The sequence below is a fragment of the Salvia hispanica genome, chromosome 4, assembly GCF_023119035.1.
Source record: "Salvia hispanica cultivar TCC Black 2014 chromosome 4, UniMelb_Shisp_WGS_1.0, whole genome shotgun sequence".
Classification (NCBI taxonomy): Eukaryota; Viridiplantae; Streptophyta; class Magnoliopsida; order Lamiales; family Lamiaceae; genus Salvia; species Salvia hispanica.
The window spans coordinates 20,645,533-20,656,580 of NC_062968.1; positions in this window are offsets into that span (position 1 = coordinate 20,645,533).

The following is an 11,048-nucleotide window of genomic DNA, read 5'->3' on the forward strand; positions in this document are numbered from 1 at the left end:
GTCTCGACGAGACGAGACGCCATCGAGACAGCGTTGCGGCTCCCGTCTCGTCTCGACGAGACGAGATGTCTCGACGCCCGACGCGTCCCGGCGAGGCAAGTCTCGAGCTCGCGAGACACGCGCCCGGCGCCACGTGGCGCGCGCGGGCTGGTGGCGTGACGCCCACTCGCCGACCCGCGAGTGGGCGTCGGATTTATGACGTCATAATTCAATTTTTTTTTAAAAAAAAATCAGATTTTTCAAAAAAAAAAAAAAAAATTAAAATAAAAAACTGGTAATATTACCGTTGATGGTAATATTTTTAATTTTTATTTTTTATTTTTTATTTTTTTATATTTCTATATATACTCTTCTCCCATTCTCCATTTTACACACAAACACACATTTATTCTCTCATCTCTCTTTCTTTCCTCTCCAATCACTTCTATAAAATCATTCCTTTATTTTTTTTTCTCCCAAATTTAATCAATTATGGATCCATTTGAGCAAATGCGTCGAATAATGGAAGAATCGCTAGAAGCAGATCGACGTAGGGAGGAGGAAGCCGCCGCGCCTCCTAGGCGACGCCGGACATACATCCACCGTAACCGGGAGGAAGCCGCCGCAAGGTTGGAACGTGACTACTTCAGTCCGAACCCGGTGCGGGGAAATATCTACTTCCGTCGCCGTTTCCGTATGTCACGCCCGCTATTTTTGCATATCGCGAATACATTGGCGGCACGGGAAGAGTTCTCCAGAGAAGGGTTCGACTGTTGGCCGTCCTAGCCACACGACGCTCCAGAAATGTACTGCGGCGATCCGTCAGCTTGCTACCGGACAAACGGCGGATGCGTTCGACGAATACCTGCACGTCGGAGAATCCACTGGGCGACTTTGTTTGTTGAACTTCCCGCAAAGGCGTCCGGCAGCCTTCACCGCCGAATTTCTGAAGAAGCTAACCACCGCAGATTGTCAGTTTCTGCTCCGTCTTCACGAACATGTGCACGGATTCCCCGGGATGCTCGGGAGTGTCGATTGCATGCATTGGCGATGGAAGAATTGCCCTGTGGCGTTGAAGGGGTCATACACGAGCGCCACAAAGGCACCCACCCCACCGTTATACTCGAGGCCGTCGCCGACTACCGGCTATGGATTTGGCATGCGTATTTCGGGGTCCCCGGCTCGAACAACGACATCAACGTGCTCAACAACTCCGACCTCTTCGCTGAAGCTCTGAATGGTAAAGCACCGGCCATCAACTTCGTCGCTAACAATCGCCAGTATAAAATGGGGTACTATCTTGCCGACGGCATCTATCCGAAGTGGCCAACCTTCGTGAAGACGTTCAACAGGCCTACGGACGAAAAAGCAGTCTTTTTTGCGCAGAAGCAAGAGTCTGCTCGCAAGGATGTGGAGAGAGCGTTCGGGGTTCTCCAAGCTCGATGGAACATTATCAAAGCCCCGGCTCGACAGTGGTTTATGGAGAATAAGGTCGACATCATGTATACGTGCATAATCTTGCACAACATGATTGTCGCCGACGAAGGACCTGAGGCGGGAAATTGGTTCGACCCTGAAACCCCGGGAAGCTCAACCGCAAGTAGTCCGCCTCGAACGGGAGTGCATCCGTCTTTGCAAGAGCAGTTGTCTATTCGGGCAAGGACACGTGATTCTACCGCCCACGCCCAACTCCAAGAGGATCTAATGGAGCACATTTGGGCAAAATTTGGAAAACATTAGATGATCGTCACTAGAGAACTCCTTCTTCTGCTTCTTTGCCTCCATTTTTTTTTATTTGAGTTTAAGTGTGCAATTTGTAATTTCTAGTTTTTTAATTATGTCTTTTTTATTTTTTTAGGTATTTTAAATTGTAATTTTATTTTATTTATAATGAAGTGTGTTTTTTATTAATTGAATTTGTTGGAATTAAAAATAAAAAATGAAATTGAATGAATAGTTAAGAGATGGTTAAGAGATGGTTAAGAGATGGAGGGTTGCAGGTGCTGTCTCTTAGTTAAGAGATGAGCTGAAAAGTACAGTGGGGCCCATGAATTGTGAAGAGATGAGACGGTTAAGAGACGGATAAGAGATAGCGTTGCGGATGGCCTTATAGTCTCATTTTGACTTGGACGAATATTAAAAAATGTGAAGAAAAGATGAAAAATTTTATAGTGAAATGTAGTTCTCATTTTTAGTGCAATAATTCATTGGATTATAAGATCTACTTATCTAAAATGAAAAAAAAAATGATATTTTAAAGTATGATTATTTTCAAAATGGCTACTAGAATATTAGCATTTGATAGATGAAGAGAGTAGGCTGAGTAGCATTAAGTTTGAATCTGCAATAGAAAAATAGTTTAATCAGATGACAAAAGAAAATTTGGTAATATACGTGTTTGTGGAAGCGAGAGTATATGTAAGCATAAAGAATAGAACGAGACGGCCATGAATACAAGGGGATGATGCAACGCCGATATCAAAATGGCATCTGCTAACTAATAATATTATCCATTTTCCACAACATTACGAATTGTATGCTCAATTCATTTCTTATCATCACTCTATTTTCAACAAGGCTACATGTTCAATTAGGTCCATGTGTCTTTTAGCTGCCCCACTATTTTTATTTCTCGTGTATTTTCTAGGTCCATAAGGAAAATGTTAGAATTTTGGAATTCTACATGGCTGATTTAACAAGTATGTATAATTATCTTTTAGTTTTTCAGTTAAAATAATTCATGAATAATTAAAATTTAAGTTAAAGTGTATTTAATTTGTATAGAAATAAGTATAAATACCTTATAAGATATTCTATTTGTTAAGCAATAGAATAGCTAATAAATAAAGCGACCTATATTTTGTACTCCTCCGTCCCTGAACAGTATGAACTCTTTCCTTTTTTAATTCATCCTGGAAGAATATGAACATTTTAATTTTGAAATTCTTTTCCCTCTAATGAGGTGAGACTCATTATCCACTAATAATACTTTTAAAACTTTTTCTATATATGCCTCTCTTACTTGAGCAATTATGCATTAAAACCCGTGTCAAATTAAATGTTTATATTTTTTAAGGAAGAGAAAATCATTAACACAAGCTAGGATTATAATCACAAAGAATGATTTCATTTTTTTTGTATTAATCATATGGAAGATCATAGTAGAAGCAATTTCACCATCAATTCTAATACATCAAGGTACGTTTCCCCTTATACTCTTTGTTGTTCTTCATTAATTACCATAGAGAAATTTATGTAACTAGTGGTATTAGGACCACTCTCTCGATGATTCTCTAAAAATTGGAAAATGGGAATTAAGATTATTTTTGCTTTGTTTTGTGAATTCATAAAATCGTGTTTTTTTTGGATTTATTTAACTATTTGGATGACGAATTGATAATTCAATTCAAAGTTTGTACTGATTATTGCATGAATATGAATATATGATTAATTGCTAATTGTTTGCAATTGCTAACTACTATCGATTCCAAGTCGTTTGATCTAAATGATCTAGTGGTATATAGTAATGTCACATGAAAATTTATTTTATAGAGTATTATTAATTCAAAAAGGGGCTTTTAGTAATTTCTTATACGTGATATTTTTTGTGATTCTCGGTTAATACAGTATAGTAAAAATGTGTCAACTAAATTTGATTGACATTGTACATGCATTAGATTATTATACGTACTATGTGTTGACATTAACCTGATCGAAAATATTGAAAATTCAAATAAAATTATCAAATTTTGTCATCAGAACATATGCAAATAGGATTTCGTTAGAATTCTTATAAAATCATCTTTAATTTAATAGTATATTTTTTTATGAAAAAATAGTTTAAATTGAGATACTTATATGAGTACAAAGTTTGAGATATTTTTTAAAAGTTAGTTATAACTAACTAATTTGATTTGCATTAGTATCCATGATTGACATCGTTACAACATCTAGTTGACATTGCCATTGTGTATACCGTGATTGACATTGTTCAACAGCTAGTTGATATCGCGTGAAAATTGAGCTTAATTGTTTATTTTCTCGGATGACCTGCATTTGATACACTACAACAAAGAAAACCTATTAAAGACGCTTTCTAATGCAATTAGAGATGCTTATTTGTGTTTCTAAATATATCACCAACGCTTCAAAAAAATATCTTTATTGTTGGTGTCCCAACTATAATAGAGGACGCAAATGGAAATGTCCTGAAAAAAGTAAAAGATTAAGTTAATTTATCCTTAATTTCGAAACATTTTCTTTTGCATCCTAAATGGAGTATTATTTTTAAAATTTTTCCAACGCAAGTAGTTGTTGTCTTGTTTTTTTTTGTCTTGTCTAGGTTTTTGTGTCTTTAAAAACTCAAAGTTTTTTGTAGTGGTAGTATATAAATTTAAAATGTACTCCCTCCGTCCCAAAAAAGTTGAGTCGTATTCCTTTTTAGTCCGTCCCAACAAAGTTGAGTCATTTCCTTTTTTAACAAAAAACAAAACATCTAATCACTCTTTTTTTATTCCATTATTTACTTTATTCTCTCTTACCTTTCTACTTTTTTTCATCTTTTCTATTTATTTAATATAAATTCTTAACATCCGTGCCTAAAAGTTTTGTCTCAACTTTTATAGGACGGAGGGAGTAGTTAGTGACCTAGTAGGACTCGGTTATTGCAAGTCTCGTAGTTAGCAATCTAATAGGACTCGGTTACTGCATGTCTCGATATTTGTTCTCGTTTGATTTAGTATATGAATGAATTTGTGTACATTTAGTCTCGCAAACTTACCGTGATCATGAATTGAATTGATTTAATTGTTTGTTTTATTAAGAATCAATTGGCCGCCGAATTAGTTGGCTGAATAATTGAGTATATGTCCACGGAATATAACTAGTTCATGAATTGTACGTTTTGTCAATTCAAGGTTATATTTTGTAAATCTTTGGGTTAATCGAGAATTTATTTTGGTAGACATATTACTATGAATAATGAATCAGAGACTACTTTCAATGGTGTTTTGAGAATTTAATTGATGATTTTATCGGTTTTTTTTTGTTAAGGTCAATCTAGTTTATTAATGAATTGAAAATTTGAGAATTTTGTTTATATGTCTTTGGTAATTATGATAAAGAATTTGCAAATTTTTATTCATTATCGGTGATTAGGGCTTCATATTCTTTGAAATTTATTGTTACACTATTTTTTAGCACTAACAATACCTATAAGTATACATAGGAGATCTAGTATAACTAAAGGTCAGTATTGGATATCGAACACGGGAAATATAATTGCAACTGGCTATTATGTACTAAGCGTCAAACACTATATAGAGAAACAAGAAAATTATGAAAACTTTGGAAATTGAAAACAATTAAAAGCAATCAAACAACTAAATGCAATTAAATCTCAATGATAAAATATGAGAGATAAGAGAATTCTAGGGAGCGTTCACAATTATGGTTATACAAATTCCAACTACAATACCCTAGCACAATTTATACTTTGAAAGGACGAGTCACCTAGCTTATGCTCATGCGATACAAACGTTGATTACAACATTAGGGTTGTCAATCCTAACACGTAACTCCAAAAAGCTCCTAAGACCCTTCAAAAGTCTTCACTCTCAATTAACAGTGTCGTTTTAAGGGAAGCTAACTGTAGCATCTACTAAGTGAATCTAACTCGCTAGAACTCTCTCACAGTTATGAAGCAAGCTATATTAAATCATACACGATTGTGTCACTCAATCATGCATCATCAAAACTACTTAGGGAAGAAACAAAGTAAAAACAAAACGGATATTAAATAGAAAAAGGAATTGTATAAACCAATAAAAGTTACTAACACATCCAAAGAATCCTATGAATTTAGTTAGACATAATTGAATAAGCTAAAAACATAGATTGGAGTGAAAACAATTGGAACATAAAACTAAAGCAAATAAAACCCGTAGGTTGAATCCTTGTCGTTCTTGATGTTCTTGCTTCTTTCTCCAACCCCTTGCACAATGAAGAACTCTCAAATTTATGCTATGGAAGTAATTGGCAAAAAGAAGATGAAAGATTAGGGTTGGAGGAGGAGCTATGAAAGCTCCCCTTTTTGGGGGCTATGGAAGGGTTGAATTCTATGAATGAGGTTATGGGGTATATATAGGCTTGAGAAGGATTTAAATTTGGTAATAATTTTCCTCCAAACATTAGGAAAGATGTAATTTTCGTTCCCCATAGTAGAAGAAAAAGATTTGGCTTCACAAGGTAATATCTCATTTCCTTCTTCAAATTTCCGCCTGGGCTGCAGCTGGCAGCTTTGCGCGACTTTGGTAGAACGACCATAACTCTCTCCACAGAACTCCGATTGAAGTGATTCCTGTACCATCTTGAAGATCTTTTCAAGAAAAAGATAATGGTGTGTAGAACGCCCCGATCGGACTTCAGGATCGCTGGAAAATTGAGTTTGAAGACATCTGTTGCGCGCCGCGTTTTTGTGGCGGGCCGCCGCACCTTGGCCGGCGGTCGCCGCGCGCAGTCCAGAAGCTTCTGACTCTTTGTGGCGGTCGCCACGCACTTCCCGGCGGTCGCCGGGCGTGTCTTTGTCACCGCTGAGCGCCGGCGGTCGCCGGAAGTGTTGCTGCGGTCGCCGGAGAAGCTCCAGATTTCCTACTTCGCGTTTTTACTCCCTTTTTATACTCAAATATGCACATTTCTCACAAAACATGTCAAAATACCAAGAATAGATAAAATATGCAAATAATGGATATGTAATGCAACTTTGAAATTAAAAATGGACCAAATAATGGCTTTAAAATAGTGCAACTCAAATATGCACATTTCTCACAAAACACGTCAAAATACCAAAATGTATAGAATATGCAAATAATGGACATGTAGAGTGATTTTGATAACAAAAACGGACCAAATAATGGCCTTAAAACAGTGCAAAATCCGGGCGTATCACTAACTACAACTAAATAATAGTCATTAGATATTCAAATTAAGGGTCTAGATCATTAGCCCCGGAATGTCAATACGATCAACAAAAAACGTCAATAAGGGTATTAAGGTTAATTTACACCAAATTAGTTGTAACTAACTTTTGAAAAATATCTCATAACTTTAAAACGCATATAACTTTTTTGATTTAAATTATTTTTTCGCACAACATATATCAAATTAAAGATAATTTTATAAGGATTCTAACGAGATCTCACTTGCATATGTTCCGATGTCAAAATTTGAAAAAAATTTCAAATTTTTTCAATTTTTTCGTACAACAACAATGTCAACATGATATATAAAATATGTCTATTAATACATGTAGAATATCAATATAAGCTATGTGTTAACATTCTCAAAGCATCGTGTTGACATTCTCAAAGCATTTGTGTTGATATTTTCGAAACACTATATCGACATTTTCATCCAAAACCCTAATTTCGTAGTTTTTTTTTCTTTTAATATTTTACTAATGAAAACAAAAATTACACGGGGCAAATTATAGACCACAAGTTTTCTAAAATCCTATGGTCTTAAATTAGTTGTTGTTAGCAATTAAATGATGAGTTAGTAATTGATCACTCCCCTAACTGAGTAATTGAAAAGAGGGATTACACGGTTGCGCACAGAAAGAATATAACAGGTTTTCCTTCACTAGCCTGCATAGGCACTTCCTCATCAATATCCAACGTTGGCCCTTCATAACCCCGCCCAGATCTCAAGGTGATTTGACTAATGTTTGCTCGGTCTGGCGGTTTGACGGTGGCAGGAAGTTTCCCTTCGTTTCCCCGCATCTCATTCAAGGAGACTGCAATCTGGGACAGTTGCTTTGCCATCATATCCATGGCGGCTTTATGTTCAGACTGAGCGTCTTGTAATTTGTGCACCACGTCATTATTGGAGTGCAGGTTATTCTGCATGAACTGCTGTGAATTCACTAGGTCGTGGACCATGTCATCTAAACTCCTCTGTGGCCTGGAGTTGAATTGACCAGAATTTGGTCCTTGACCTTGGTTCTGACGATAATTCCCTTGATGATTGTTGTATTGGTTACTAGACCCTTGATTCCCTTGATGATTTGGTTGGAAATTCTGGTAGTTCCCTTGGTTGTTTCTCTGATGAGGTGGCACATAGGAGCTCCCTAGATTGTTCTGATTCCTATTTTCCCAATTAGTAGGGTCCTGATTCCTGTACCCCAGTTGCAATTGCCCCTTGATAAGGCTAATTTCATGCATCGGTAATGTGCGAAAAATGTTATAATTTGCTGGGTCTAACACGTTTCCTAAGCCAGGTGTGTGAAGAAAATCGCTAGATCAAGGAAGTAATGAAGGAGATGGTCTAGCGAGGGAAGGGAACGAAGTGAGCAGGATTTACAAGGAAAATTGGCGTGACAGAGGAGTCTACAGCTGAGGGCAACAAAGTCTTATCTATACCTCGCTGGGCCCACTCAAACGCCTATATATATAGAAGAGCATGCAACGCAAAGGACATAGTTTTTTTTACTCTTAGCTCACACACTTTACACACACTTGGGAATGGATCTGGGGTAGTCGTGATCGGTAGGGTACTTTCTAGAAAGTCTCGCGTTTGGCAACACCGTCCGAGTGAGGGCGAAGATACAATTACCTTTAATTTAAGTTGTTTTGCTTGTTTTCACCGTCGAACTTCACTTTTGGGAGTCGACCTTGATGTTGATGATGCTTAATTGTTTTACCGTTCGTGGATCTGCGTTTAGTGGTTAAATTTCAAGTCATTTTGCATAGATCTCTCTGCTGTTAGCTTATTTCTTCAATTGTTATGTCGATCTCTGTTTATTTTGATGTTGAGGTGTTTGATGTGGAATTTGGTAAAAGATCTGTGGTTGTTTGAGTATTCGGAGTTCTTTTTTTAAAAAAAATCTGACGTGATGGAGAGTTTCTGCTGTTTGGAGTTCATGTCGGACGCTTGGATCCGGAGTGGATTTAGCGTCTGAGGTTGTATTCGACGTGTGGAAAGATAGTAGTTCGATAGATCTTGTTTTTTTCTTCTTGGTTTCTATTTTACTTCGTCTAGGGTATGCAGATCTGTTAAGTTCTTCGTTATTATGCATAAATTTGATTTCAAGTCAGTAGCTCTGTTTTCATTTTGCTCATGCTGTTTTTCTTAAGAAGTTTTACGCAATTTAGGTTGTAGAAGACGATGTCACTGTCAGTCGGTACAAGAGTTAGTTATTCTGCCCACTTTTCAGTCGTACCTTGCTTTTTCAGACATGGTCCCCACAATAGATTTATTTCCTAGGTCTAGCTGTTAGTTTAAGATTTTTTTTAAAGTTCCCAAGTCAAGTTAATTTTTGATTTTCCTCAACCCAAGAAAATGCGTGGCAGCAGCCAACACCAAAAACACTCCCAAATCCTTGAACATGAGTATTACGCATCCTTCTCTGTGGGATCGATCCCTACTTCCCTATACTAGGTTTAGTAAAGTGGTTGAGGGTTTTTTTTGAAAGAAAAAGTGCTCTGTGTGTCCGACGACCGGGATTCCTCGCGACCCACGAGTTCCTAGACCGAGTGATCTGGTGGACTTGCTGGATCTAGGGAACCTGCTATTTCCTATTTGAACACGTAGACCACAGACCCAACCTTTCAAGTGGCGCCGTTGCCGGGGATGGATGGCGTTTGTTGTTATTTCATTTAAGGATTTGGTGTAAATATTTTAATTTCTGTTATTTCCTTTTCCCTTGACAGTTTATGAGAACAGGCTTCCAATCTGGAAGTTGGGCAAGCTCATCTGGATCAGGGAGTGGCCAGTACGAGTGGCGAGTCAAGGAATCTACATCTACCATCACCACTAGATCAGGATTGAGAATGGAGGATCCATTCCCGTTCGAGTCAGAGAGTGAAAAGGAGTGGAATTCGTCGACCGAGGAGAACCCAGGATCGTCAACAGAACCAGAGCATTCCGAGACCGAGGAGGAGGAAGACCCGAATATGGCCCATCTAATAGATCCCGATCCGGAGATAGGGTCGCTCACCGCTCATCTTGACGGTGAACCCGCTCACGCTATAGTCTCGAACCCACGCCGGAGGTCAATCGACATCAAAACAAATGTGCTCGGAGTTCTGCCCACGTTCTCTGGACGGAGGAACGAATGCCCTTATGAGTTTTTAAATGAATTCAACAAATTGTGTAGCATTCAGAAGCGACCTAATGAGGCGACGGAGGAGGACTACCGTCTGCGTGCAATACCGTTTGCCCTAAAAGGGGAGGCGAACACTTGACTACTAAGGCTTCCACCGGACTCGATCAACACGTGGAAGGATTTTAAACTGGAATTTCTGGACTACATTTTTCCATCCAACAAGACGAATGCCTTGAAGAAGGAGATTCAGGAGTGCAAACAAGAATACGATGAGTCTCTGAGTTCTTATTGGTCCCGTTTCAAGGGGCTGCTGGATGCTTGTCCAAACCACAGGATGATAGAAGCGGAGACGTACTATCTGTTCTACGAAGGTGCAAACCCTGAATCGAAGGACTTGATGAACTCCTCGAGCGGGGGAAATTTTACCAAGAATAAAGCAAGCGAAGCTCGGGAAACCTTGGGGAGGCTGATCGAGGCAAAGAAGGCCTATGATAACCCGCGAAGCATATTGAGGAGAGGATCAGCTAATGCAGTGATGGATCAAGAAGACAAGAAGGTGGAAGATAAGATCGATAAACTGGAAAAGGCCTTGCTAAATGCAATCGAGAAATACAATCCGCATGCTCCAGTGGAAATTGAGAAATCCCCTGGTCAAGAGGAAAGGCAACTGCAACCATACTACAGATCAGCCCTGCGAAGGGGAGTGTCAAGCTCAAGCAAATTCGATGGGAAGTTGGAATCAAGGAAGACAGAGGGACGCTCCATGGAGGACTCACCCAAACTTTAGATGGGCTGACCATGATCAAAGCCAGCCACCTCCTTTCCAGCTCACGAATTTTGCACACCCTCCGGAGAGGCAGTCAACTGGTCGGGGAAAGGTCAAGAAGGACAATTACAGCTGGGGTATAGGAATCAGGACCAAGCTAATTGGGGAAACAAAAATCAAAACAACCCAGGAAGCTCCTAT